Raw genomic sequence first — 5,424 nt, forward strand, 5'->3', positions numbered from 1 at the left:
TTGCTTTCCCATCATCTGTTGGGGGTGCTAATTGTGATGTATAGCTACAAAAGGCACACAACTTGCTTTTTGTAAAAAATTCAGATTGCACAGTTGTTGAATACAGCAATAGCTGCTGTAACCCCAGCCCCTCAGTGATGGACTCGTGGCAGTTTGTCGTCTATTATGGAAATGTCCCCACTATGTCAGTGTTTTCTAATGTAAGTGCTGTTCCAGAAGAATGAATTGCCCACCCAACCTTTTGAGCACAGACGCAGGTAAACTGCAGAGTGACTCAGACTTGCAGAACATCTGGGCTCTGAGAGTGGGAAGCAAAGCGGAGTAAAAGGGAAGGAAAAGAAAAGGACCTCCCTCCTCCTCCTTTCTGCAAGCAGAGCTGGTCTGGGCAAAGGGAAAAAGTGGAGAGATTTTGAGCCTTGAGCACAAAGGATCTGGATTCAAATTCCTGATTCACTGTTGAAGGCTTTGTGACCTTATGCAAGTTGCTTAACCATTCTGAGCCTAGTTCCTCAGCTGTAAAATGGGGATAATAATGCCTATCAGGTGGGCTTCCCTGGTGGCTCAGTGGTAAAGAATCCACCTGCAATGTAGGAGATGTGGGTTTGATCCCCAGGTCAGGAAGATCCCTTGAGAAGGAAATGGCAACCTGCTCCAGGATTCTTGCCTGGGAAATGCCATGGACAGAGAAGCCTGGTGGGCCACAGTCCATGGGGTCACAAAATAGCTGGACATGGCCAAGCGACTAAACAACAAGGCCTGACACAGTTGTAAGGGTTGGAAGTAAGGCACTTGGTACAGACACAGTAAATGGTAGCCACTATTCGAAATATTTGCCAACTTTCCGTATCTCTTTCTAGACCCTTCTACTACATGAGAACGTTTCTTCCCACCCCCTACCACTCTGCCCACCCCCATCTCACCATCCCCTCACCCCCCTACCCTCGCATCCCATCTTAGCTCCATCTGTATTAGCCAGGGAGTTAACTGGGGACAACAGTGTCCACTCGAATTAGTTCAAGCCAGAGAGGGTTTCTGAAGGGCTGGAGTGTGCACGGAATTGTTGGGGGGACCAGAGCTGCAGGTACCAGGCAGGCTTCCAGGAACAACAGACTCCCCGAGTCACCCTGGCTCAGCGAGAGAGCTGCCACCTCTCCAGGATCAGGAAGCTGCCGACTTGGCTGGGTCTCCAGAACCAGGCTGTCTCTGCCACAATCCACGCCAGCAAAATGAGGCACTGCTTCCCGTCTCCGTCTCCACGCGTCAGTTCTGAGTCAATCTCTCCTGCGGGAGCATGTGATTAGTTGAATCTAAATCGTCCATTTGAACCCCAGAAGGTTTTACATTTCTGCGTTGGAAAGGATATACCTGCAGTCGGGCGATCTGATTACGATCAGAAAGGGGAGAGAAGGCTCAAAACCGGGGCACAGCTGAGATTCTGGGCGGGGAGCAGGCCAAGGACGCATGCTCTGAAGTCCTGTGCTTCTGTCCTTGTCCATCAGAGATAGCACTGGGAGATGCTCCGGTTATTAATACATCCCCCTGCCTGAGCTCAAATGTGAGTGGCAAAGCCGCGTGATTCAACAGTCCCTAGGGGCACAAGTTTAATGGGTACTTCACATTGCCCTTTTAAGAAGATGCTTAGGATGTGGGGTTCAGAACAGGTTCCCCCATAAAACGGCCTCTTGGTATAGTAAATATTTTAATTTGAAGGCATTTGAGAAAATGGCAGAAGCAGGAAGTTCACGCTGATCTTCCCCTACTTCTCCCCAAGACAGGTCATAACACCCTTATGGAAGTGGTACCCTCTCTATATACCCAGAAGAAAGGAGCATCCTTCTCTACAAAGACAAAGGGATACCAGGAAGAACCCAAGCAGGACTTGCCAAGTTTCCACCACTCAGTTTATACTCTGACCTGTCATATTGCTTCATAGGAGCTTCCCAGATGGCTCAGATAGTAAAGAATCCTCCTGCCAATCCAGAAGACATGGGTTCAATCCCTGGGTCAGGAAGATCCCCTACAGAAGGAAAAGGCAACTCACCCCAGTATTCTTCCCTGGGAAATCCCATGGACAGAGGAGCCTGGCGGGATACACATGGGGTTGCAGAGAGTTGGACACAACTTAGTAACTAAACAATAATGACAAATTCTTACACAGATGTCCACCCCATCAAACATAGCAAAAAAATACTCAGGTTTAACTGTTTCTTTTGGGTCTTCATTTCCATAGGAAGTCTCTCATGTTACATAAAACTTGCATTACATATATCTGTATGCTTTTCTTTTCTTTTTTTTTTTGTATGCTTTTCTATGTGTTCATCCATCTTTGTCAGTTTAATTTTCAGGGCAAGCAAGGAACTCAAAGAGACTCAAAGAAAACATTTTCTTTCCCTACGTATGTCACCTTTAATCTCCGATTCATGAAATCTCAGACAGTATAACAAATGAGCTGAAATTGTATCCAGTGCAATAAAGGAAAACATTATGAGTAAGGGCAAATGCAGCCTGAGGGTCAGAGCAGTACATAAGAGTCCCCACAATTACAGTCCTGAAATTTTTCCTGCTTTTTTTTGGCTGCATGGCTATGTCATGTCCAACTGTTTTTGACCCCGTGAGTGAACTGTAGCCCACCAGGCTCCTCCACCCATGGAATTTCCAGGCAAGAATACTGGAGTGGGTTGCCATTTCCTACTCCAGGGGATCTTCTTGACCCAGGAATTGAACCCGAGTCTCTGTTGCATCTCCTGCATTGGAGGCGGATTCTTTACTACTGAGCCACCAGGGAAGCTGTGGCATATGGGATCGAGCCCTGACCAACAGGACCAGGAATCAGATCCTTGGCACCTGCACTGGGAGTGCGGAGTCTTAACCACTGGACTGCCATGGAAGTCCTGTTCCTGCTGTTTTGAGCTACTGCCTTCTCTGTGGAAAACCAGATCAAAACATATCTGTATTGGCTCTGATTTTTCTAATAATCCCAGCCTTTGCTCCTGGAGCAAGGGGAGCTGGTGGGTGTGAGCACAGGCTGGCTTACGTAATTCAGGGATTACACACATGATCGGAGTATGAACTGCTGGAAAGTAAGAACCCTTGAAGGGAAGCCAGACCATAGCCCTCATCTTATAAATGAAGACATCATTCATTGTCTGAGACTGTAGATGCTGTTTTGCATTCACTCATCATAAACAATTTCAGCAAATATTGACTCTTTGTCTGACAGGCAGATAAAAGCCATGCTGCCTGTTGTCCTACCAGAGAGCTGTCATCCTCGACGACAACACAGTCTGCTTTTCCAGGGGATTGTTGTTATTTAATTGCTAAGTTGTGTCCAATTCTTTTGTGACCCCATGGACTGTAGCCCATGAGGAGCCTCTCTCCATGGGATTTCCCAGGCAAGAATACTGGAGTGGGTTGCCATTTCCTCCTCCAGGGGATCTTCTGGACCTAGGGATGGAAACTGCGTCTCCTGCATTGGCAGTCAGATTCGCCGAGCTACCAAGGAAGCCCCTCCAAGGGAATACCAGCTCCTTTATGAAGTTTTCCTCCAGCTAATGACATGATTTGAAACTCGTTAGTTTTAGCTCCTGAAAGAAGCAGGTATTTGTTCCAATGTAGGACAGAAGCCTTGAAATCACTTACAACCTCTAAGGAAAGGCAACTTACGATCTTCTGGACTGTTTGTCTTCCCCATCACTACATTCAGAGGTAGTTCTTGGGACTCTGTCTATAAAGCCAGCAAAGCCAGAGCTGCCGTCCTCTTGTTGAAGATGGTGGGATGGTTACTGGAAGGTACTAGTTATTTCTTTCTTGTTCTAACCCCCCCTGGGATTACACTGCCAGTCAAAGCCTGTGCTCCCTGCATAATAAGATAGGAATGCTGTGCAGAGGCGATGCTAATGGCAGCTAAATATAGACGGCAGCTTCTAGGTGCTTGAGTGCCTGCACGCACATTAGAACAATTACGGGAAGGAGGCTTCGGGGCTGCCTAATTATAACCTTGACTTTAGGAAAGCGTGAACTTCTTCTCTGGCTGAGGCCAGGGCTCTCCTGCTGTTCAGTGGCATTCATTCCTGGACCTTGGCTGAAAATGCTCCGTCCTTTGTTATGTTTGGACTTGGTGGTGCCGGGGGTGGTATTACATAACAGGAAAGTGTCCATTGTCACTCGGAATGTGTGAGGCTCAAAGGACAGTCCTATATGGGTGGAGATTAATAGGCCTCATTAATGAGTCACATTCCTTGTCTTCTCCATCCCTTATAATTAGGGCATCAGACATCCGTGATGGCCTGAGACAGTCTCAGATGATGCCTAGGGACTCAAGGGAATTATCAGTAACATCCCTTTTCATTCTCAGAAGTGACCTGGTTGGGTGATACATTTTTAGTTTAATTTAATTTTTTAATTGGAGTATAGTTGATGTACAATGCTGTGTTAATTTCAGGTGTACAGTAAAGTGATTCAGTTACATACATACATATATATTCTTTCTCAGATTCTTCTCCATTCTAGGTTATTAGAAGGTATGCTGCTGCTGCTGCTAAGTCGCTTCAGTCGTGTCCGACTCTGTGTGACCCCACAGGCATAACCTGTGCTATACAGTAGGTCCTTGTTCGTCTATGGCTGATAGGTTTTGAGGTCACTGATTTGTAAAATCTCAAGGAGAAGAGGGAGACTACACCTCTTTGTAGGTGTGGATTCCCCCTCACCACTCCCCCCCACCCCCCACCACCGAGAGCCAGCCTGGGTAAGGGGGCTTTATTTTATTTTATTTTTTTAGTGTTTGTTTATTTGGCTGCACCAGGTCCTAGCTGAGGCATGCGGGATCTTCAGTTGTGATGAGCAAGCTCTTCGGTATAGCATGTAGGATCTAGTTCCCTGATCAGGGATCGAACCCAGGTTCCCTTGCACTGGGAGCATGTAGTCTTAGCCACTGTACCACCAGGGAAGTCCCTAAGAAGACTGTAGACTGAAGAATGAATAGGGAAAAGCAGCACTTCCAAACCCTTCTAAAGAACTGTCTACTGTTCCCATCCTCAATGGCCCTAAGCAGCCACACCCCCCTCCCCCGCTTCTGGGGCGATCAAAATAAGCCAGGGGGAACTGTTGACCAAGGCAGTATGGTCACACTGGGGAAATCAAATGGTGTCTGCCATCCAGCTGACCTTGGAACTGATCAAGATGAAACAGTCACCTTGTGTTGGCCTCCGAGCCTTAGGCCTTTAGGTCATAGCTCAAGAGAATGTCAGAACCAGGCTTATGCAGGGGAGTTGGCCGTCTCTGGGGATGGTTTTGTCTGCAGGGTCTTCTTCCCATGCCGGGTCATTTTAAGGCCCATTGTAAAAAGCCAGACCATTCTCTTTAAAAAAATTAATTAATTAATTTGCCCTTGCAAGGTCTTTGTTGCAGCACTTGGGATCTTTGATC

This window comes from Bos taurus, chromosome 19 (assembly GCF_002263795.3).
Source record: "Bos taurus isolate L1 Dominette 01449 registration number 42190680 breed Hereford chromosome 19, ARS-UCD2.0, whole genome shotgun sequence".
NCBI classification, from domain to species: Eukaryota; Metazoa; Chordata; class Mammalia; order Artiodactyla; family Bovidae; genus Bos; species Bos taurus.